Genomic DNA, 23984 nt, shown 5'->3' on the forward strand with positions numbered 1-23984 from the left:
TAATTTTAAATACACTCTCAATTTCTAAGAGGACACTCTCCATTCGGAAATTTGTTATTACATTAGTGTCCTAATTTAAAATCTATGTTTTCTAAGAAGGTAACCCTATAAAAAATAGTAGTAATCTCCTATTGTCTTTAACTAACTAATTTGTACTATACAACTCTATACACTATCAAAATATACTATTTTTCTTCTCCAATTATCTATATCCAACTCAATTTTTCTTAACTCAATTCAACTCAACTCAATTTTTCTTTATTTCTCAACTCTCAATATCTCCACATTTGTACTCTCAATTGGGGTATGTATTATTACCCAACTCTCTAATGGGCGATTTGATTAGCTCTCAAATGTGTGTTTTATTTTATTATCTTTACATTATTGCATTACAACTTTTCTTACACATAATAAATAGACAACTCATAGCTTTTACTGTCTTTTACAGGTTATATGCAATTTTAGATCACTTATCATAAAAGATGTATTTTAGCGCCAAAATGCACTTTATTAACGCTTCTTATGAGGACTCAAGCTGCTATGAAAAAGTGCTTAAAAAGTCAAAGTCAAAGTCTCAAACCCAGAAGATTGAAAGTCATGTTCTTAACTCAGAAGACTGGAGATGGATGACATTGTCACAAAAGAAGACTTGCTCAAAACCTAGCTTGCTCAAGAAGATAGAGAAAAAACAAAAGCAAAAGCATCAAGGAAAAGTAAAAAAGCACGATAGCGAGGTGTTTTGATTGTAGAGGGAGAGGGCAAATCAGTCATTGTAAAAGTATGAGTATAAAAGCAAAAAGTAGGGAGAGAAAGCATTATCCAATTTAACCCAAAACTTGAGATCAATTTTATCATGCTTTCTTAGGTAGATTTACATAATTGCATTTTATTTTCTTGAATTGTTATTTCCTTATTTTAATCTATCTTGTTTTTTTGTTACTTGTTTTAATTTCATTTCAATACTTGTTTTCAATACTTGTTATTTTCAATCTTTTCATTCCAATCATCTTGTCTCTACACTTCTTGTCATTCAATATCAAGAACACTAGTTGCACTTATTGAAGTTATCAATGAGTGTAACTTGGTGAATAAGCTATCGCCTCTTCATTCTTCATGTTTTAATCCTACAAACTTCATGTTTTCAATGCTTTTCATCTCTTTAAACACTAGTCTTTTCATACTCATTAGGAATAAAAGAAAATGATGAATAGGAAAAGTTAAAAAGTTGTTATTTTCACTCATCAATCATTCCTCCCATCTTAAGATTTAGGATAGAAATTTCAAACTAAACCACAAACTACACCAAATGGCGCCACCGTCATGGATCTAAGCTTGGGAAGAAGATGAACAAAGACAACTATTTCTAAACTCTTCTCCTTCATTTTTTTCATTTACTTTCAAGTTTTTTTTAAAGTTAATTATCTTTATCTTTACTTACTCGTGTTTTCTTGTTTTACTGCAGATTTAATCAAACGGAACCCACCATTAGAACACCGCGAAGGAGTGAGAGAAGCTGTCAGAAGCTCAGAGCAAACGAGAAAAATTGACCCGCACCTGTGCCCTCGCCCGCGCCTCCACTTCCATGGAACAAGATTCAGTAAGTACAAGTTCTTTTTCGTGTTTTGTAGATTAATTTCGTAGGATTTGTTTAAACAAACTGTTAGCCATTTGAAAATAGTTAGGTTTTGAATGTTTAATGTTTTGAAAAACCAAATATATATATATATATACAAAAAAATTAGTTTATTTTCAGTACGTCTTAGATAAATAATAGTTTTACGATAATATCATGATTTTACTTTACTATTATTATTTTTCCAAAATATTAAAAAATTAGGATAATATCAACTTAGATAAGGTTTAGGATAACTAGGATAAGGTTTAGGATAATATCAACCTTTTTCCTAAAGTGAAAAGTCATTTGTCTTTTGGTTGAAATTTAATAACTTACCAAGTGTTAGAAGTTTGATCTACTAGGACCATTTGGATGCGTGAGACGAGTAGTACAACAATTCGCTCACACATCTCAAATCAACTTGAAGATTAAATTTCTAATTATTGACATTGTTCTTTTTCATTAACCTTGTTAAGTAGTTATATAATTAAGTAGTTAGTCTTTTATTTACATTGTGCAAGTTAAGCCCACCAATGCAAAGTTGTAAATTATTGGTTGCGCCACATTTTCAACCCGACTTGTGGGTTTAGATAGTCAAAATTTGTAACTGAACAAAACCCTCGAATGGTTGGGCTAGATTCTTAGATCACGCACCAACTAACGTCGACTATACCTCAAGCAGCATGTACGCATGGCTTGAGAGGTAAAACTATCAACCTCCTCGTCAACTCCTAGTCAGAGGATACTTGGTGTTTACAAAAGCATGCTTGTGTGACTTTGTGTTTAACTTCTGCACTGTATTTACTTTAACACGCATAAGGCTAAACTTGAGCTACATAACAACCATTGGGAAGTCATTACCCAATGTAGATAAATCGGACGTTGCTTGTTACTTGAGGCCCAACCAAACAAATAATTAAAATCAACCAACTAAAGCCAAAAGTAGTCATGCTCCTCCATAAAAAGACAAAATTATAGCCACGAGGATTTAGAATAATCAGTTACCATATTCCGGTGGACCAACTACCTTCCTCACTCCCCTTCCCCATATTCACCATGAGTGAGTTTCTTGGTAGTACACCACTTGGTGAAGTGATTGCTTACTCTTCTGAGCTGTGTAGTAGATCCCACCTATTTTCGCACCCAACTGTTCGTTTGAACAGGGCATAGTAATCTATAGACCAAGTAAAGATTTCAAAACTCCAACTTGCAAAAATGAATTTCGATTGTTTGAGCATCTACTGCACTGTTTGCACATTTTTAGGTAGTTTTGCTAGTCTTGCTAAAGTGCATGATACTGCGTTCAAGCACTACAAGGTTTAATGAGCATAAAACTTACTCACGTAGGAGAGCACGCCGTCCTAAACAATCTCTTATTTCTCGTCTTCCACTTTCTAAGATGATTGACGAAGTCTTGCAAGCTGAAGAGCCTCTCTCCAACTTCTATACACTATTACAAGATGGACCTCCATCTTGTATACACCTCATACCGCTCACGAGCGATTTTTGCATTCCACCCAACGTGTTCAATCTCTTACCCATTTTCCACGGGTTTGAACACGAGTTACCGTACAAACGTCTATGCATGATACATGAAGTATGCAATACTTTCCACCATCCGGGGGTCACCATTGATCAAGTGAAGCTACAAGAGTTTTCTTTCACTGTAGCTGCTGGTAAAAGTCACGCATGGCTTCTTTCTTAAAAGCCCGATGTTTTGACCAAATATGATCAAAACACTAAGTGGTGACGAGATACATGAATAATGTAGAAAAGTAGTGAGAAAAGTGATGGTGATCGAGTGAATGATGAGACTGTACCTTTCGGTTGTCTACGTACCCAAATTATTGATGGGATCAAGTCTCAAGAATGTAGTTCTTTATGTAAAATAGTTTGGTATTTATTTGTGTAGAGTAGAAATTTCTTGTAGCTCAAGTAATTGTAATTGAACATGACTCTTAATTGATGATTATCTCTTTGATAAGAAACATAAGAAACGAATCTGGACATGAATTAATGTACGTAAGTGGCAAGTCATGTGGCTAGGGTTCAGCTCTAGACACATGAGTTAATGTGCATGTACATCAATCCATGGTATTGCAAATTAGGCCTTCGCCTTGTCGATTAAACAAATAAAGTGGAGACCCCTACCAATGGACGTTTGCCACGTAGGTGGGGGTCGAAACACTGCCTCTTCTTTGGCATGAAAACGAAGTTCATATGGCAAAGAAGGGAAAAGAAAAGTTGAAGAGAAAATTGAATAAAGATATAAAAGGTGTAATGAATGTAAGGGGTTGGGTTAATACAAACAAAAAATAGAAACGTGTAAACGTAATTCTTGGAAATGGTGCATGATAGAGTGTGAACTAACCAAAATATTTGTGGAACCCAATATGAAATAAACTTAATTTTGTTTAGCTAATAATGGTGCATAATGGAGCAAAAAAAAATAAAGAATAATTGCAATGAATAGAAAATAATTGTGGTACCAATGGTGTGGATCAATTAACATGGTATGATGGAAAGAAAGAAATATGGTCATCGACCAATCTTAGCACATTTGCTAAAGGTATAGAATTGTAGTGGGACCGAATTGTCTAAAAAGTAAAAAGATTTATAATGTGAAATGGACTTGGATTAATTTATTTGGGGGAGTTGGAATTGACTACAATCCAAATTAGGTAAGACTTTGGATTTTAGTATAAGACATGGATTGGGAAAAGTAATGCTAGCAGAACTAGAGCGAATTGCGAAGATGTTTATGTACGATATAATTAATCTATTGAACGTAACTAGTGCCTTCTGAATGAACAGTAGCAAAAAAGAAAAAACTTAAGTAAGAAAAAGTGTATGATCGAAAGCGAGAGGTTTACATAAAAGAGAATTTGAGAGGTGAAAAAGATAACAGGCCGATGCGATCGTCAAAGTTCGAACCGGTTAGCATTAGTGTTACAAGGGATTGAAGGGAAATGAGTCGCGAAGATGAATAACAAGGTTAGTACTGTTTTTTATGTTGGTATAACAAACAAGGTCTTAGATCCGGTAGTAAAGCAATCAAAATTTTTTATCCCTCAGAAGGGGTCGTTCATCAAATTTATCTGGTGAAAATAAATCTCGCAATGACATTGGCTCGAAAAATTGGTTAGGGATACCAATTAAAGAATTAAACTAAAAAATTGTAAAAAGCACACAAACTGAAAAATCACGTTGATGACATAGATGAATAAAAGGAAACGAAGTTTAGGTACTTGTTTGAAATTCTTTGGTTTTGTCCTTCGGATACAACTAAAGCAGAATTCCTGAATATATCAAACTTGAAAAAGGTATATTGAATTCTTGGCGGTTAATTAATTGATTTGAGTATGGGTCTGTCATCTAAAGCTTAAAAAGATGAGAATACACCCAAGAGAGTGCAATGATCATCAATGTTCGGTAAAGTGATTAAGTATGTATTATAGTATTATTATGGTAAACAGTAAGCTTTCAACTAAGGTACATGCCAGAAAAGAGTTTGTTATGTGTTTGTTTATGACATGTGGCCCTTGATGTTCTTGACTGGAATTTGACAATGGTTTTATTTGTACAGGACACACAAGCGCAAGAGATTTGGAATTTGAAATAGTGCAACAATATGTTAGCACAGTAAGACCGGATCATCGGGGAAAAAATACGCTCCTAATCCGCGGATTTGACAGTTAGTCTCTAAAAAAAATTGTGGTATTGTAATAAACGTCCAAGGATATAGTGAAAGAAAGTTTGAATAAGAAGTCAGTAATGAAAGAATTCGCCGGAACACGTGCAACGATGGAGTCGCAACCCAAAAAGAAAGTAGCATAGAATAACCGAGATGAAGTGGGGCAGATATGGGGACTGCTAGCCAAAGAGCAATAGATAAATAAAATGTGCTGTACACAATGGATGGACTCGGAAAATATTTTAAGTGTGACCAAAACACGGAAAATTTTGAAGAATATGACAAAACGGTATTAATGATTTTCGACAGTACGAAATAGGTATGTTAGTGTTTGTTATCAGTTATCTTAAAATTTTGGTTAAGTCTGAAAGACTGACGAAAAGATTTGTATGTATTTTTGTCGCAGGTTGATACGGTGGAATTTCGAGCAAAAGATATTTACGAAAAGTTTCGAGCGGAAAGATCTCAATGTCTTAGAAAAAATAAAAAAGCTGAAGAAAGGTTTTGCTCAGGGTGATCGCGCCACGATGCTGTAGAAGAAATAAAGAAGCCGGAGAAAATTTTCGCTCAGAAAAACCGACGAAAAGTGTCTCAGAAATATCGGCCTAATGCCTTAGAAAAAATAATGAAGTTGACGGAAAGTTTCACTCGGAAAGTTCACTCGAAAAGATCGGTTTAATGTCTTTGAAAAAATAATAAATCTGTCAGAAAGTTTAACTCGGAAAGTTTCGCTCAGAAAGATCGTCTTAATGCATTAGAAAAAATAATGAAGCTGTCAAAAATTTTCGCTCGGAAAATTTCCCTTAGAAAGATCGGCATAATGCCTTAGAAAAAATAAAGAAGCTGGAGAAAGTTTTCGCTAAGAAAGTTGACGTAATGCGAATTTTCGTCGCACGTAGAAACGGTGGTATTATGAGCAAAATATATTCACAAAGAGTCGACGGAGAAAAGTTTCGCACAGAAAAGTGTCAATTAATGTCGTAGAAGAATTAAAGAAGTTGACAGAAGTTTCGTTGAGAATGATTGACTCAATGTTTAGAAAATAATGAATTCAGAAGATAGTTAACCGAAAGCGCTAAGCGAAGCGAATGCAAATTTCAAAGAAGAAAATGAAGATTTAATCGAGCGACCGTAAGACAATTGACAAAGACTTTAACAGACATGGGAGAACTTGAACGTGAAAAGATGAATTACAAAGATTTGTACGAGTTGTCTATGCGAAAAACTGGTAAGGAACCATTGGATTTTACCAAACTAATGATTATGTGATTGTGTGAATGTAATACCATAGAGCTAAAAATTCTATTGATGAAAAATAAAAATAAAGTATGGGTTTCGGTATTGAATATTGTTGTTGTGTCAGAGAACATACCTGCGGAAAACTGACAGTGTTGTTGATTTATGTAGTTGAAATGGAATAGAACGAGACGTCCCCAATGCTAACTTAACTTTGCAAAATTAGACTAAGCGAGTGTAAAAAATATTCAAACTTAGACTGACGAAGTTAAACGTGGTAACTTAGTCAGATTTTGTCGTAGTGATAGTAACTTACTAATCGAGTTTAAAAACATTCAAACTTAGATTGACGAAGTTAAACGTGGTAACTTTGTCAGATTTTTTTTCGTAGCGATAATAACGTACTAAGCGAGCGTAAAAGCGTTCAAACTTAGACTGACGAAGCTAAATGTGGTAACTTCGTCAGATTTTTTCAGAGTGATAGTAACGAACTAAGCGAGCGTAAAAACGTTCAAACTTAGACTGACGAAGCTAAACGTGGTAACTTCATCAGATTTTGTCGTAGTGATAGTTGTTTCGACCAAATATGATCAAAACACTAAGTGGTGACGAAAAAGATGAATAACGTAGAAAAGTAATGAAAAAGCGATGGTGATCGAGAGAATGATGAGATTGTACCTTTCGGTTGTCTACATAGCCAAATTATCGATGTCATCAAGTCTCAAATAAAAAATAGTTTGGTATTTATTTGTGTAGAGTAGCGATTTCTTGTAGCTCAAGTAATTGTAATTGAACATGACCCTTAATTGATGATTATCTCTTTGATAAGAAATGAATCTGGACATAAATTAATGTATGTAAGTGGCAAGTCATGTGGCTAGGGTTCAGCTCTAGACACATGAGTTAATGGGCCTGTACATCAATCCATGGTATTGCAAATTAGGCATTAGTCTTGTCGATTAAACGAATAAAGTGGAGACCCCTACCAATGGACGTTTGCCACGTAGGTGGGGGTCGAAACACCCGATTCTTTTGATATATGGGAAAATGTTGTGTTCTCCTTCATGAAGAAGTATTTTCCACTGAAGAAAATAGAAGAGATAAGAAGTAAGATATAGTTCTTCAAACCGAGTCCTAGTAAGACATTCTCCGAAGCATGAGATAGATTCTCTGACCTACACATTCATGTCCTCACCATAAACTAGAAAAATCCACTATTGTCCAATGTTTCTTCAAAGGTCTTCTCCAAGAACACATAGTAACCCTCGAAATCATAAGTAATGACAATTTTTTTGATTGAGGTGCAACCGAAGCTTTAACCTTTCTTGAAAACCAAGCTGAAAAGAGTACCTATTGGGGTGACATAAACAATTTTAGAACAACCCAACCCAGTACATCTGAGGCTAGTGGTATTTTTTAGGTGAAATCCATTCCAGAAATCAAAACATTAATTGAATCCCTCACAAGAAAGAAAGATGCCCTCACAACCAAACAAAAAGACCAAACTCCTTAACTTGTCTTGAATATAAATACCTTACCATTCAATTTCTGTTTAAGCCTAAATCATTTAAATACCAATTGTCCCTTACTCACCAACATATCATCACTTCCACCATAAGAAGTTTGTGCTTTCAATATGCCAAATGCACCATGGAGGTAACACCTTAATTTCGCATGTACTAATACTAGCACAACCCCAACTGCCTCCAGGTTTCAATAACCACATCATGCCACCAAATACATTTGGAAAAGGTGAAGTTGTGTATATTGATGAGTATCTTCAAAAGAGTTTTAAAGTGAGGTTCACCATAGATTGTTTAGAGTTTGAATGATTGGGAGTTTTAGAAGGAAGGAAGGTAAACTTCTTTTAGGATTTGTTTAGTTAACTAGTTGATTGAAGAACATTGGAAAAACTTGTTAAATGAAAGATTGAAATACAAACATTAAAGATATGATATGATTGATTAAAAGAAGAACAACAAGAAGAAATGATTGATAGACTAAAGAACAAAAAGTAAATAACAAGATTGAAAATGAAGAACAAAAAGTAAATGACTTGAATGAAAAAATGACTAGAAAATAAATCCTACATGACACTAGAATAAGTCTAGGTGTATTATCTCATCATACTTTTAAGTTCTTATACCCCTACTTTTGCAAAAGACTGATTTGCCCTCCTCCATTACATTTGAGACACCTCACCAAGTTTGCTTTATGCTTTTGCTTTTTTCCTTTTGCTTTTCTTCTTGATAAAGATAGGTTTTAGAGAAAGCCTTCTTTTGAGTCAAGGACATTTATCTCTAGTCTTCTGAGTTAAGGACAAGACTTTCAACTCTCTAGTTTTGAGTCCTTGACCTTTGACCTTTGGCTTTGACTTTGACGTTTTCAGCATTTTTTCATAGCAGCTCCGAGTCTTCATAATAAGCATAAATAAGGCTCCTTTTGGTGCTAAGACGTAGCTTTTATGATAAGTGATATGTATTGCTCTGTAACCTGAAAAATGCAATAAAAGCTATGAGTTGTCTTTTCATTATGCGTAAGAAGGGCTGTAATGCAATGATATAAGAGTAATAAAAAGCACATTTGGGAGCTGATCAACCACCCCCAAATAGGAATTTTCTTGTCCTTAAGCAAAGATGAGAGAAAAAACTAAGATCACAAATGAATGATTTATTATTATTTATACTAATCTCGTTTCGTGGAGTGAGATTGCATTGACCATATGCAACAATGCCTTAAACCACTAGAAATTCCCTAGTGGACAAGCTTTAAGCCTCATGAGAGTTTTCAAGAGAAGGTACTCACAAACTTCTTCTATCTAGTATAAAGAGTCTTGTTTCCTTATTTATTCTCAGAAGTCTATACATCTCATTAGCGGGGAATAAGGACATGCTCCTTCGAACTTAGAATAATATATGTACAATAATTTAATCATCTAAAGATAAATGCACAAACATGAGCAGTGAAATCCAAAAGCAGATTCGTTTTCGAGACTTTTGGAGAGCGTCCTTAAGGTGGGTTCTCACAGGGGTATGTTGCAATCACAACTCTCTGATAGATTCACTCAAGTTTCGTTCTCTCAAGTGCAGTGTGCACTTATATTCCTCACATATTCAAATGACGTCCAAAGAAATCGGGGTCGATTGATCACGCTTGCCATTTACTATCACACCATCCTATTCCTAATTGAGCTAAAGGTCTTTTATTAAGAGTTACGGGGCAAGGTGATGGTTTAGAAAGAAAAAGGAAGGAAAAAAAAATCTGATAAGTTGAGAAATTGGGTCTTCAAGATACTTATAACTAGAGAAGAACCTCGTTTTGTTCTTTGCTTCCGAATTGTGATTCTTTAGCCCTTTGGCTTTGTGACTCGATATGATTTTGAATTTTGGGAGTTCTAACTTTGTTTTTGTTTCTTTTTGCTTTTGTTTATGATATCGTCTCCTTTTGATTTTGAACTTTTAGGAGATTCAATTTTCGGCTCCTTTGATTTTTGGAGTTTTGGTTTTTGATGGGTCTTTATTTTATTTCTTTCTTTCTTTTCATTTCGAAGCAACTAACTGATCTGTTTTTGTACAAGGTATTCTCCTCACTTTTTCTGGTATTCATCCAATTCTCAACTCGTCAGCTAGGTAAGCTTTTTATTGTTTGTTGTGACGGGTCAAGATTTGATGGCGGAGAATAAAAAAGGCTTTTAGAAATTGTGAAGGCTCAGAAGAGATAACTAGAGGAAAACCTATCTTTTTGGATTTTTAACGTTTATTTGGCTATATCGATCCAAAAAGGGCCTAAATTCTCTCCTAGGATATGATGTGGTGATCAAGCAAGTGGACGTGTGGTCTTTCTTTCCGGACATCCTTTGTGTCATCACTCAATAATCATTCAGATGAAGCTTTTGGCTAGATTCTCACAGGATATGGAACTTAATTGTTCTAACTTTGGTCTCGGAAACTCACTGCTATATACAATTAAATGTTTATGCATGTCATTCATGAAAAGATGCAAAAACTATTGTATGTATATTAGTATAAGTTCGAAGAATGAATCCTTACTCTGTTTCTATATTGAGACTTCTAGACTTTTTATTCATCATAGAAAAAAGAAACAAGACTTTTTAGTACTAAACAGAAAAATATTTTTGGTATTTTTTGATTTTTTTTAGAAAGGAATAACTATAGTAATATATATAATATAATAAATGCCTAGTTTTTGAAAAATGTTACTATACCACCCCTAAATAGGAATAAGCTTTGTCCTCAAAGTATGAAAAGATAAGGAAAGAGATTACCATAGAAACATGAGCAGAAACAGCGATACACCTATATTCTGTTTTTCATGATGAAAATACGCCACCCCTAAATAAGTTTGGGGCATGGGTTATTTGATATAGAATGAGAAATACACGGTTTATTGTACTAGGGATAATTATTCTACTATGAAATATCTTTTTGGGTTTTTGTATTTTTGAAAACATATGCAAATGCAGAAAGAAAAATGGAAAATTTTGGCATGATGTATTTGTATTACCTTCTACTCTTATACCATATTCCATAACAAAACATAATATATTAGACATATATTAAAATCATACTAACGTTATAGAAGGAAAGAAAAATAAACATACAACAAAAAATACAAAGAAAAATAAAAATGTCCAACTATATGGACACTAGGGAACTTCCTATTTAGAATCCATTTGTGACTCGTCTTGACATCGAGATGATCCTTCTCCTCGCTGACGTCGGTTCCTAGCATGTCTATCACTACATGGGAGTGCATCTCTAATGTTGTGTAGTGTTCTAGTGACACTGTGCTGAAAGCGTCGCTGCTCCTGCCAGAAGGACTGCTGCGCCTCTCTGATGTTCTACTGAGCTGTCATGATAGCTTGCTATGTTTGCCTGAGCTGGTGGACGTACTGGTGCAGAATCTTCTGGCCTTCATGGAGAAAGTGAATTCCATCCATGGGCTGAGTGAACTGTCGAGTGGCACCTTCAGCGAAATAGTCCACTTGCTAGGTAGGGCGTGCTTGTTCAGCGGCTCTGACGGAAGGTGGGTACCAGAACTGCTGGACGTAGTGGGCATAGATAGGACCTATAGTAGCGTCCCTTACCTCCACTAAAGCGTCAGCAGCCTTGAACCCCCAGTGTTGCATGATCCTGGTGACCAGCACTGGTAGAGGGGCGGTGGACTTCTTGGGTTTGCAGAGTTGCCCCCATACGAAGGTGACGATGCAGAAGTTGTTCTTCTGCTCTTGAAGAATCCATAGAATATGGAGCATCGCCTTGCTGATATAAGATGGCTTTACTGAGCCTATAAAGTTGTAGGTTGTCCATTGAGAAACCGCCAACTGATTCCTTCGTAGAGAGTTCTGAAACACGTAGTGTGACTTGGGGTTCTTCATCCCTTCAAGAAGCATTTCAACCATTATCACATTGACGGTCTTGTCGTCTGGGGACTGTTCCGTCTGAGCATTGACCTTCAAAGGAATCCCCATAGCCTCACTCACCAACTCCTTAAGTGAGCTCCAAAACACGTCCATCCCGTTCAACCATGGTGTGGTCATCCTCCCATCACTGCATATTATTATAAAACGAAAGAGTGAGAGAGGGAGAATAACTCACACCTTCCAACAATGCCAACGATTCCCATCCTCTTCTCCTAATCTCAGCCTTGAAGTGCACTTCAAATAGATTGGAATTGAAGAGGATTTGAAAATTTTGCTCCGGAATGATTTTTAAAGCTCGAGCCATTTTAGAGTGGGAATTGATGAAATCGGGTTGAAAATAGAGCTTGCTGTGAAAATTTGGAGTGGTGGTGTTTTGGGCTAGCGGGTGGCCGCGAGTTAAAAGGGGGCGGGCGCGCATGTGCCTCTTTTAAAGGTTTTGAAATTTTGGCCCAAGCCCAAATGAAATATGGTAATTCCGATCTTGTCCTCAGTGCCTTGCCAACTTCAAAAGCCGATCCCCGCTTCGTTACTCGACCGATCTCGACCCATGAGGTACCAAAACGATCAACATTGAAAATGCTATGCAATGATATAGGGTACACTTATATCCAATGGTGGATGAAAAATAGATAAAGGAAAGAAACGAAAAAAAATCTAAAGGGAAATATATACAAACAGAAGAAAGAAAAATTTTAATTAATTTTTTTTGGGTTTTGGATAAGTTTGAACTGAAATTAAAAATGTGGGTCATTATAAGTCAAATTCCCAAGACTTTTCAAGAACGGAGTTTAATCCCAATCTGAAGGTTGAATAACTCGATGAAACTGATCGCGATGCGCTGGAGGAAAACACGTGTAAACTTTATAAACAAAATTATTATGAGGTTGAAGACCGGGGCAAGTTGGTGTTTGACAATTCAAGCACCAGCCTTCTCTCATAGTGCGTCTCTTACGTGCGTATGAACTCTTTGATAGGGTTATATACTAAAGGCATTACTTTTGTATTAACTCTATTTCTTTATATTTTGAATGAGAATCATATGGGCAAATGTTATGCATATTATATATGTTATTAGTTATATGCATGTGTCTAATACTTTATATTGTAGATGATATGGTGTGAACACACATAGATCATATCATCAGTACCTCATAAAGTATAAGTAATCGTTCACAACCTAGATGGATTTGGACAAACCATTAGTACGGTTGTAGTATAATCTAGTATTAGTTTATCTTGACTATAGGATTACACTAGTATACTTTGTGTATATTGAACAGGACTAAGAGAGGTTGTTTCTCTTTATACTGACTATATAAGACAACAAACACCTCTGTTATTATGGATGCTTGTCCTCCTAATCCGGATATAATAGCGGGCACTTACATGCATTGTACATTGCTTTAAATTATCAATGAGTGAGATTCATTTGTGAATCAACAAACTCGATGGATTGGGTAATGACATTGTATGTAAGGTGTGCTGTTGATTATAGAAGGAATCCGTGTCCCACAAGAAGTCGGGTTGATGATGTTCCCTTGAGGAGCTCAAAAAGATTGTCATGTAAACCCTGCAGGTGGATTTATTCCGACATGACAATGAGGTTGAGTGGTACTACTCAAGACATAAGAAGTTGATTAATGTAGTTGTCAGTAACTTGACTTAATCAACGGACATTCGATATCTTAAACATGGGGATATCAACGAGCATATAATATGGAGCCCATAAACGCTAATAAGTAATTTGGGATTAGGGCGGTAGTGCAACAATGGCCTCTAGTGAAATAAGCCATTTGTTGACGGACTTGGGCTGTGTGTTCTGGGCGAACATGGGAAGCCCAAGCCCGTCAGAAGGCCCAACCCTAATTTCTCCTCTTGGTCCCTGTTGTAGCCTATAAATAGAATACTATTTCTCTTGGCCGAAATTAACCTATTCACTATTCACTGGATTAGAAAAAGAGTCAAGGAAAGATATATCCAAAATTGGATCTAGCTTTGTGAGAAAGAAGGGGATTGGTAGATCGTTGTCCACACAACGTCCAATATATTTTAAAGGAATACAACAGAAGATCAAGGGGTTGATTTTGGATTTCATAAAGCTTGGATTCTCAGAGATTACATCTAAACCGATTCTCAAAGGTATGTTCTCTAATCCAAAATCGTGAGAACCCATTAATTCCGCTGCGCGTGGTTCTCGCGGTTTGTAGAAATATTCGTTCTGAAAATAACGGTTCCTACACTCTTACCCAAACCAGTGATGGTTTTTGGTATAAGTATCCATATCTTCAGCTGCAATTATCTAGGAAATACTTGCACACGATCATTGAAACTTATCCATCTAGTCTTGCTAGGTGGAGGGTTTTTGTTCTTAACAGCAGACATTTTGAGAAAGTTTTTGAATTTTTTTAGAAAGGGAGATTGGGAAAGGGAAATAATTTGAGAGGAAAGGGAGAATTTTTGAAAATTTGTACAAGTTCGAGTCTTTTAACGTCAGATTCTCGAGACAAATAGAGAGGTGGAGGCAAAAAAATAGAATTAAACAGAGAATCGTATCACTTTGAGTTACTTTTTTAGTTTAATTCTCGTTTGGAGATGTCTCGTTTTTTTTTTCAAAGTTGATTTTCTCATGCAAAAGATATCTCTAACCATATAGAGGTTTTGACAAGAAGATAAAAATTATACGTGAATCCGGTATCATTTTGGTTACTTCGGCGTATAAGTTTCATGTTTACATCCTCTAGTTTTGAAAACTATAGAGAGGTGTTTTAAGGTACTTATATTCAAAAAGCTGTGAGACTTGACTTTAATTTTAAAACAAACCATGATAGGTAATCTTAAGCAACTTTCGTGTCGGCTCTGGGGCGAACTCAATCTAGACAGACAAAGCTTCAATTACACGAGTTGGGGGATTTACTGGGCAAGACATGGAATGTCCTGACTCGTGCGAATAACTCGGTGATATAGGCAACCTTTAGTAAGCAAAATTGATCTCAAACCGCCCCTAGATTGCGTTTTTATAGAGGTTGGTCTGTGTATAATCCGTTGCCCGTTTTGTTTTTGAAAATTTCACACAACTATATTAAATATCGAGAATCTTGCATTAAAAGATCGGAGAAAGCAACTATTTATTTATTTTTATTTTATTTACTTATTTTTATTTTTGTTCCTAAATTACTTAAAACAATAACAAAAAAAGAAAACTATTAAGAAGAATCACTATGAGGAGAGTGATCCACGCAATAGAAGGAAAAGATTTTTGAATTTAGGTGACTCAAATTGCGAACCATCCCATGGTTTGGCCTTCCTAGATTTTCCACCTCTTGTTTTTGCAAGTAGGCAAATCTAGTGAAGAGGACTAGCTCTATTTCGAGATAATCTAGTCTCTCTTCTCCTATTCTCTCATTTGCCCTATTTAAAGCCATTCCAACTAGATTGTCAGACGAAAATCGAAACAACTAGAAATCTCCCACAGAAGGAAAAAAAAAATTGAATTAAAAGGGCTACAATTGCCAACCATCCCATGGTTTGGCATGCCTATAAAAGACGAAGCATGCAAACCAACCATGAAAAGCAACCGTAAGACACTTCCACTCAATCACCATCTCACCTCTACTTTGTTTCACATCTCTTTTTTATAGAGGAAAAACTACTCAAGCATCAATAGTGAAGATTGAAGGAAGAACTTATGTAAGACAGAAAACAAGGAAAGAAAATTATTTTGAAAAAGAGTGTAAAATAAAGAAAATAAAAATTGTATACTCGATCCATAGGGTCACACTTATTCGAACGACGAGTAAAAAGTGTTTTACAAAGAATATGCTAGATATACGTGGACTCAAGGCTCTGGCACTTACAACTATACCCTCCAAGTGGAGAGGTCTGGTTACCTTATTGATGTATTCCCTTTAAGAAAAGATGGAATGGAAAGGGAAAAGGAAGGAATACATCGAGGAAAAGAGGCTTTAATCCTCATAGATAGGATGATCATGAAAGAGTTTTTAGCGCTCCAGCTTCGTTCACATCACTTGTTGCTTTAATCCTCATAACATGTTTTTTAGAGAGAAGTTTTTTAGAAAGAGAAGCTTTGCCTTTCTCACTCTAGATAAAACATAAACCTTATATGTTCGAACCCACTTATAATAAAAAGCCTTTAGGTGTAGTTTACCCTATCCTTTCCGAAAAACTCTTTTTTCCTAAAGAAGTAAGTTTTCTGCTTCTCTGTCCTCTCAAGCTCGAACCTTTTTCGTCCTCCTCCCATATGGCTTCAACCAGCAACCACCCTCCTCAGTCGACAACCTCAAATAGAAACTCAGGATCATGAACTGATTCGTGGAGTGGGCTGTTTAGAAGAAATGGAGCACATGAAGCAAATGTTGCTTTCAAAGCTTTCTCTCTGATCATTGTTGATGGAGTAGCTGAATTCCCACAAGATCTGTAGGAACAAGGTATACAACAATGGGATGAATATGTGGTGGGTTACTTCCTAGGTTCCAGACTATCTTTTCCTATGGTTAAGGAATTCCTGGAAAAAAAGTGGAAACTCAAAGGGTCCTTTGATATTACCACCGATAAGGAGCTGTTTTACATGAGTTTATAAGTTCGAAAGATCGTCAAATGGTGTTAGAAGATGTGCCTGTTTTCATTGTTGGAAGAGTGTTTGTGGTAAAGCCATGGACTGTTGAAGTTGATAATGATAAACGATAAAATTGAATAGTCTACCTACGAAATGAACGATGAAACTCAAAACGTAAGTAAACTAAAACTATCTTATGATGCTTATATTTATCAAAATTTCTCTACTCTCAATCCTATGAGATATAGTGGAGTAGGAAGTTCGTTCCACTCCTAGTGCTCTAGCATGGAATGTTTTCTAATCTAATTAGTCGGTCTTAAGTCAATGAGAGCTTTACGAAGGTGATATGCTACGATACTTACTGAATTTGATTACTTGACTTTTAAACTACTAATGCTATGGAAATATGATTGTTTTGAATCTAGATAAAGGATTAGAGGGGAATTGAATCCACCTCGAATCCAACTTAATAGCCTAACATAGATTCTTGTATCTCGATTCTTACGTTCTTACGGCAAGAAATTCGAGTTCTAATCCCTAGTGTTCATGGCATTTCTACCGAGTACTAACTAGCATGTGAGGTCATCCACCCATTCTCATGGCGAATCACGACCTTCTAGATTGGAATAGATTCTACAATGTTTCTACACTATACCACCAAGTTTTCATCAAGGCTTCATCAACCCCTCTAATGGAGGTTTTAGCCTTGAATCATTCCACAATCATTTCCATATGAATCTAAACTAAACATATTATCAAGATTCGAAAATTACTAATCTAAACTAAACAATGATTAAAATTCTAATTAACAACTAAGAGATGGTAACCAACAATAATTGAAACTAGATCTAATAAATTGAAATAACACAATTCGAAATTGAGAAAACAACTATGTTATTTATCTAATCAATCAAGAACAATGATTCAAAGACTTAATCTAAAACAAGAATTTAAAATGGAACTAAAGCTTAATTTAATTAATGAAAACAGATCTAGAATTATCTATATTATTTTAGGTCTAACTAGCTACCATTAACAAAGAGCTAAACTTTGGTTTTTATACTTTCAGATCCAAAAATCGTGCATGGGCTTGGAGCCATGTTTTGGGCCAGAGAATCAGGCCCAAAACCCAATTCTTTCAGTCCAAAAAGGCCTCTTCAGCTACAGTTGGTTTCCACAGACTTTTCGTCTACGTCTGCTTCTCTGATTGGGTCATGGCTTAAACCATTGGAAAGCTCTTTCCGAGCCGGTCGTTTTGACATAAGGTAGGCCCAATTCCGAGGTCTGAGTCCAAAGATACGGCTTTCGGAAGTTCTCACGACTTGTGTCTTTTTTCACCCGTGGTCGACTTTTCAGCTTTTGACCGGGCTTTAGGAAGGCTTTATCTTCTTGAATCTTGGCCTTTAATCACGGAACTCCTTAGTAACCGATCTTTTCTCCTTTATCTCACTAAAGTGGCACATTTCTGCACATAATGGACTTTGAAGCCTGAAATGCATAAAAACACGTAATCAGTATTAACTCTTAATTATTACTCATATAATTGGTCCAAAGGTATGACTGTTAAAGGGTTAAAACTACAGTTTTGGGCTCTTATCAGATAACTACAAAAATAAGGTGGCTTTAGCACTGGTGTGGGTAAAGTTGATGAATGTACCAAAGGAGATGTGGACCTATGATGGATTGTCGTATCTAGCAAGTTTGGTAGGTACACCAATGTTTATGGATGATGCTACCGTAAAATGAAAAAGGTTATCTTTTGCTCGGTTTTGCATTGAATTCACTGTGAATCATGTTTATAAAGACAAGATAAAAGTGAAGGCTGGAAATCGAGAGGTGGTCATTCCTCTAGAATACCCATGGAAGCATGTGTCCTGTAATAAATGCAACAAATTTGGGCATACAAGTGATAAATGCACAGGCAGAACCACAAGGGTGTGGGCTAGGAAAACAACACAGAATGTGGACGCACAAAGTCCTGAAGATGCAAATGAAAGTAACATAGAAAGCCAAGAAGAAGGAGAAATCAGGAGTACTCAAGAAGAAGAGGGGGAAGGTGTAAGAACACTTGCAGTGGTGGTTGCTCCTGCCAATGAGCAAGAGATAATAAGCAGTACTGAAGGAAACCAAGATGAAGCAAATTTACAAGCACTGGGTACAGAAGTGAGCACCGCACAACAACAAATGTGGCCACTGTTGGAAGAAAATGAGGAAGTTGTGCAAATGTATGATAGTATGGTTTCCCTAGGAAGAGTAGAGTACATGTACTTTGAAGTAAACTAAGGAGTTGAAGCACATTCGCAAGTGGTTATGCAAACTCCACTGCAACAAATCAGGCCGTCCCATCCAGATGCTGAATTGTTCCAGGCTGAGCGAAATATTTTTGAGGAATAGCTGATCTGGAAGATGATGACTTATCTGATGTAGAGCCAAAATTATTTGGCGATAAAGATTCCACTCTAGCCCCTGCTAGAGTAACTATCGAGAGGTCCTCAGTACAGACTAGAGCTCAGAAGAAATGAAGCACAACTCAGCAAACAAAATCTGGAAAGAAAAGCAGGGGAAAACCCAAAGGAAGCGGGAAGAGGAAACACCACTAAACATTCCAAATGATTAAAGCATGTAGCTGGAATGTAAGGGGAATAAATGGTAGTACAAAGGCAGCACTGATAAATAAGTTTATTTATGAAAATAAGATAAGATGTATGGGGCTACTAGAAACAAAGGTAAAGATGGAGAAGTTTAGTAGTATATCAGAGAAGGTCTGCCCATCATGGGCAGTGGAACATAATTATTCAAGCAATGAGTATGGCAGAATATGGTTTTCTTGGGATATGAATTATTTGGATGTGCATAAGGAGGTGGAAAGAAGTCAATTCATCCATTGTAATGTTCACTTTTGCAATATGGCCTCGCTTTTTTAGTTACCATTGTATATGCTAGTAACCACAGAAATGAAAGGCTGATTATGTGGGAGGAATTGAAGATAATAAGTGCTAGTTTGCAAGGACCATGGTGTGTAATGGGAGATTTTAACAATGTGTTGTTCTCTTATGAAAGAATTGGTGATATGGCTGTGCATCCTAGGGAAACACTCTCTTTTACAAATTGTTTGAATGTGGTTGGACTCTTTGGCCACTCTACTTTAGGATGTTTCTATACATGGAATAGTGGAGGGGATAGTGTAAGAAAATGGTCAAAAATAGACAGATGTCTAATAAATGCTGCATGGGCTTCTATAGGCTGGCGACAAAGGTGGAATTCCTAATGCAAGGAATTTCAGATCACTGTCCTCTGGTTATGACTTTTCTTTTTACATTCAAAAGTCATCCCCCCTTTCGATTCTGTAACTTTTGGATGCTTCACCAAGATTTTGAGGCTACATTGAAATTTTGTTGGGACATAACAAATCATGGTAGTCCACCCTTTATGTTAACCAGAAAACTTAAGAGTTTAAAGGGAGTGTTGAAAGGGTGTGCAAGATCCTTTTGTCATGATACTCAGAGGCTAGTAACTGATACAAGAGTTAAATTGGATTCAATACAAGCTAGAATGCAACAGAATCCTCAAGACTGTTCTCTTAGTGCTCAAGAGTATCTCATTAGAATGAAGTTGTGTGATTTGCTCAAATTGGAGAAGGCTGACATTCTCCAGAAAATAGATATTGATTGGATGGCTTTTGGGGATAAATGCAATAATTTTTTCTTTAATTCTCTGAAGGAAAAAAGAAGAGAAGCCAAATATGGGAGGTCATAGATATACAAGGAATCAGAAAATAAGGTAATGAACCAGTAGCAGAAGCTTTCTTGAATTATTATACAGACTTGCTTGGGGTGCTTTCTAGTGCTTCGTGTGGGACATATTTCCTGAACAGTTTGAATGTTTTGGAGGTTAGCAATGCTTCAAGCCAGTTCTTAGAGTCCCTAATCAGTGAAATAGAAATAAAAGAGGCCTTATTTGGTATGGAGGACAATAAGTCACCGAGACCTGATAGGTTTAATGCTTGTTTCTTCAAGAGGTGTTGGGATACTATTGGTGAAGACTTCATTAAAGCTATAAAGCATATATTCACACATAAGCAGTTGACTGGAGGTATCAACTCCACTCTCCTTTGTCTTATTCGGAAAATGAAAAATGCTTCAAATGTCAGTGCTTTTAGACCCATTGCTGCTGTAATATTATATACAAATGTGTATCAAAAGTACTAACAAACAGGATGAAGACATGCATTCCATTTTTTATCTCTAGCTCCCAATCTGCATTCATTCCAGGGAGATCTATTCAGGACAACCTTCTTCTTGCCCATGAACTTCTCAGAGGATACACAAGGAAGAAAGGGTAGAAAAGATGTGCTATTAAACTTGACATCAAGAAAGCTTATGATTCAGTCTCATGGCAAGCACTTGAAGCTATTCTACAGAAATTCAAGTTCCCCCAGTGTTTATTGAATGGTTGTACATGTGTTATGCATCTCCTTATTTCTCTATGATGGTAAATGGGACACCGGAAGGTTACTTTCAAGGGAAACGAGGGCTTCGACAAGGTGATCCAGTTTCACCTTATCTATTTGTGCTTATTATGAAGGTCTTGAGTTCGTTGCTTCAGCAAGGTTTTCAGTCAAATATGATACAAGCCCACTCAAAATGTAAAAAGCTGGCCATCTCTCACCTTTGCTTTGCAGATGATGTTCTTCTCTTTTGCAAAGGAAACATGGAGTTTATCCTAGCAATCAAAGACATCTTAACCTCCTCTCAAGCAACGGGCCTTCACTTGAGCAATGATAAGACCACTATCTTGACAGGAAGCATGACTGAAGAGGAAGGTTTAGAACTAGCAGCTGTAATGAACATCTCCAGAGTCACTCCACCAGTTACCTACCTAGGCCTTCCCCTTATAGCATCAAGACTGGGTATAAGGGACTACCTGCCTCTCATTGAAATGATCACAAGTTGAATCTCGAACTGGAAGAATAAAGATTTAAACAGAGCAGGCATAGTACAACTAGTGAAGTCTGTCCTATCCTCTTTTCAAACATATTGGGCAAAGACATTTGTTTTGCCTAAAGCAGTTTTGGAAAAGGTGGGTAAGATATGCAATAAATTTATTTGGGCAGGACCAAATATGGCAAAGAAGATGCACCACTCGAGTCATGCAACTCTCAGGATGGAGAAAGAACAAGGGCCTTGGGCTGATTGACCCAAAATTCTGGAATCAAGCAGTGTACTGTGAACTAGTTTTCAAACTGGCACAGAGATCATAGAACTTGTGGGTTAAATGGTCATGGGAACATCACATCAAGCAAAATCATTTTTGGACAATGAAGATACCTTAGGACTGCTCCTGGGTCTGGAGAGGGATCTTGAAGCATCGTGAAGTTTCATGGAAGTATGTGAGGTACGTCATTGCAAATGGAAATGAGACAAGCTTTTGGCATGATCCTTGGTGCTTGGGTCCTCTCTTTCTAAATGAACAAGCTAAAACACTGCTAGCTGGCATGATCACTCAGGATGTGAAAGTAGCTGAAGTGATCTCGGATGGTTGCTGGTCGAGGAGTATTACAGAGTTACCTGACAGTGAACTGAAGAAGTGGATCATGGGAACTGAGATGAACTCCTACTTAAATTCAGATCAGGTCATTTGGACTCGGACAAGCTCTAGAGATTTCTCAATTTCCTTTGCTTATGCAGCTCTCTAGAATGTGCGAAGCAAGGTCAAGTGGTATAAGATTGTGTGGGGAAAGCTCTCAATCCATAAACATTCCTTTACAATGTGGCAATTATTCTCAGGGGCCCTTCCTACACAAAATAGACAAAAGGTAAAAAAGGTGATTGAACATTCTCGATGCTGCTTATATGATTCCCATGAGGAGAGCTCGGCCCACTTATTCTTTGATTGTTCGTACTCGAAACTAGTGTGCAGTATAAAAAAAAACAATGAGATTATCAGAACTGGTTCGAAGTTCGTATGTAGAGTGGTACCAGCTCATGCGTATCTGTAGAGCAAACACAACGACAACTGAAGTTATAAGGGCCCTGATATGTGCGGCAGTTCAAGCTATTTGGAATGAGAGAAACTGGAGATTAAAGAAGCAACGGTACAGAACACCTGATGCAGTCAGTTTATGAGCACTTAATAGAATGAAACTCTATTTGGGGAAGATGCTGGAGATGGTGAAAGAGGATGCAGTGCTGAGAGCACTGTTGCTGAAATTGGGAATTGGAACCAAATTCAAACAAAAGGATGGGAAGTGGGTGCGATGGTAGAAATCAGAAAAGGAAATCCCTACTCTTAACTCTGATGGGTCTCTGCAAGGTGGGAGAGCAGGTTTTGGAGGAGCTTTGAGGGATTGTAATGGAGAGGTTCTACTTGCATATAGTGGAAGTTCGACAAGACTATCAATTTTATACTAGGAGCTGCTGGGGATTCATAAAGGGCTTGAAGGTGTGAGAGAACTAAATGTGCAGAGAGTTGAAGTCCAGTCTGATTCTCTGAGAGTGATCCATATTATGAATTAGAAAGAGGAACCACCATGGTATTGTAGAAACTTGGTGGCACAAATATGGGCAGTGAGAATGAAGTTTGATGAAGTAATTTTTAAGCATATTTTTAGAGAAGGAAATCAGGGCTGATTGCCTATCAAAAGTTAATAGGTCCTTGTGTAATGATATTTTGTACTTTATTCCCCCTATGGATCAAAAACTCAATGTATTGATCAAAGGGGATAAGGAAGGAAAAATGTACTTGCGTTCTTGATTAAATAAAAGGTTATTGGGGTATCCTTAACCCCTAGCTACAAAAAAAAAAGGGTTGATCAACCCACGTACATGAGTAAGTTTTATGCTTGCTATAAACTAATACACTAAATATCTGAGGATCAATCCATAAAAACATATAAAAGCATACACCCCCAAACAGAATGAGATGATGCATGTGAAGTGTAATATGCAGAATGATAAGATAAAACTTATGTAACTTATCATGAAACTTATGCAATAACCCGTCATAGTTGAATTGTCCAAAAGAGTGAGAGGTTGGTAATAGATGTCCTTCATGAAACTAAGATGATGGGGAATAGAGCATACCATGTTTCTCAACTACTGAAATGATGGACTCTTATGTTTGTATATTGGGCAAAGTCTCTTTACTGGGAAGGTTTAGAAAATTATGAATGATCTCAAAGGTGATTGGCTTAAGTGTGAATTTGAGGTTTCTTTGAAATGGTTTCGTGACGTGGTGCAGTCCTCTGAATTTGGTTTATTTTTTTTATGAATGGAGGTTGGATTTCAAGAGGTGTTAATTTGGGGTGGTGATGGTTGATAGGGTTATGTCCTAAAAGCATTACTTTTATAATAACTCTTATTCTTTATATTTTAAATGAAAATCATATGGGCAAATGTTATGCATATTATATATGTTATTAGTT

General features: G+C 36.5%; 1 long non-coding RNA gene across 1 annotated transcript; it reads left to right on the top strand.

Annotated features, from left to right (window-relative positions):
* Positions 1–1180: 1180 nt before the first annotated feature.
* On the top strand, positions 1181–5855 carry LOC147504363 (uncharacterized). Its single transcript, XR_015193039.1, has 3 exons — positions 1181–1597; positions 5202–5628; positions 5716–5855. It is a non-coding gene; the product is annotated as an uncharacterized LOC147504363 (long non-coding RNA).
* Positions 5856–23984: the final 18129 nt, after the last annotated feature.

This window comes from Coptis chinensis, chromosome 4 (genome assembly GCF_015680905.1).
Source record: "Coptis chinensis isolate HL-2020 chromosome 4, ASM1568090v1, whole genome shotgun sequence".
Taxonomy (NCBI): Eukaryota; Viridiplantae; Streptophyta; class Magnoliopsida; order Ranunculales; family Ranunculaceae; genus Coptis; species Coptis chinensis.